This window comes from Lontra canadensis, unplaced genomic scaffold (genome assembly GCF_010015895.1).
Source record: "Lontra canadensis isolate GAN:19392208 unplaced genomic scaffold, GSC_riverotter_1.0 scaffold43, whole genome shotgun sequence".
In the NCBI taxonomy this organism is placed as follows: domain Eukaryota; kingdom Metazoa; phylum Chordata; class Mammalia; order Carnivora; family Mustelidae; genus Lontra; species Lontra canadensis.
Genome location: NW_022631037.1, coordinates 12,764,181 through 12,766,091, shown reverse-complemented (window position 1 = coordinate 12,766,091; position 1,911 = coordinate 12,764,181).

Genomic DNA, 1,911 nt, shown 5'->3' with positions numbered 1-1,911 from the left:
ATGAGCGTGAAGGCAAGTCACAGACTCAGTGTGCAGGACTGGCTTCCTAGAGGTAGATGGGAGTGGGAAAGGATGGGAGGACAGAGGACAGCATGGGAAGCAGGAAGAAACTGGGCTGGCACCTACCAGGAAGGTCAAGAAGCGATGAAAACGACAATGACAGTATGGAATCTGTATGCAAAGAAAGGTCTTTCCCTGGCAGATTAGAGAATCAGTATCTTAAATACAATTCCTTACTCTGTTTTTCTATAACTGCAGCACCTGAGTCCCCCAGTGCCTCCATCTCTATGGTCCAAACCCCACCTCACTCCTTCCAAGGCTTTGCTCTCCATCTTCTCAAGGCCTCCTGTCCTTTTGTGCTGAGCACGAAGGCTCCGATGTCAAAACAGGATAAGTCACAGGGACTGGCAGACTCAACTTTGCCTTCTTGAGCATTGAGGCTCACTAATCCTCCAGCTATCATGGGGGGAGGGAGCCACACTTTGCTTTCTTTCTCCTTTTTTTTTTCTTTTTCTTTTTTAATAAAAAAGATTTTACTCCCCAGGAGCAAATAAATCATTTTGAACTACTGATAAACACTGCTGCAGTGAAAAGAAAGATGGCTACATGTATGCAATAGCACAAATTCAGTGTAAGAACAGCTGTGTTGACAATTAGAGCTAAAAATCAGTTATCCACCCCCACCCCCCCCACAACAAACCAAACCAAGAGGATTCCCATAGGGAAAATGTCTAACTCAAAAGCTCCTCCCTTAGGGACAGGGGGCATGTCATTCTCTTTAAAGTGGAAAACAAATGGCAGGTCTCCCCACAATGGAGAGGCTTTCAACACCCCAACTGGTAGCAAGACCCCTGCAAATGAAGACACACATGCGGACACACACACACACACACGCACACACACTGACTTTCAGAGCTCCTTCCTGCAGCCAGAGAGCTAGATCCCAGCACCTCGCCCTCCATTTCCAGGGCTCAAAGCCAAGGCAAAGGAAGCAGGGCAGGGAAAGGGTCTAACCTAAGGGAAAAGTCTCACCTAGCCCCGTTTCCTGCTGGGACCTGAGGGCTTCAAGCAGTCTTGCCCTTTTGGGGGCCTAGGGTGAGGGCAAAAAAGGCAGGCACCCCGGGGCATCCAGCTCTACTTTTGGCTCTCATACCCGGACATGTGAGCACTCAGCCCCCTCCCGGCTCCCCAGTTCTTCCTGGATTGTGCACTGTAGGCGGGTTTGCAGCCATCTCTGCGGCACTCCCAACCTTAGGGAGGCTGACACCATCAGCCCCTGGGGAGAGGGAGGAGAGGAGTAGAAACCCTAATGGCGAGCTCCCCACCGAGCCTCTCCTCTCAGAAGCCTGCATGCTGTGGGCCGTGGCTCACATTCACTAATCTAGGCACAGGCTTGCCACCGGGCCAAAGCCATCGCCAACGGTCCCAAACTCCCAGCAGTTACCCACTTACCCAGTCCTCAGAGCAAAGCCCCACCCTCCTTATTCTGTGCTCCTGCCATAGCACTTGAATTTCAAGCAACAGCAAATTGTAGCAGTAGTTGTCACTTAGCTCACAGTGGTTCACACCTGTCCTGAGGAAGGTTACAGTAGATCAATCACGAACAAGTAAGGGTCACACAGGCAAGGACCCATTAATTGTGGGTTGTGAAATCGATGATGGGTCCCTGGAGGTGAGAACCTTTTCCAGTTTGTGACTTTAAAATACAACAAGCAAAAAGGAACGAGTTGTGGACTGCATTTTGATTAGCACGACACAGAACTGGCAAAGGAGGAGTGGGCCCAGCCTGGAAAGATGAAGGGGAGTGCTGGCGACAGAGCAGCCACTCCTGTTCCCTCTCTGACCAGGCAGGCCGCATAGCCAGCTGCCCCACTCCCGCCTCTTCCTCCCCTCACCTCCCAATGCAGCCTA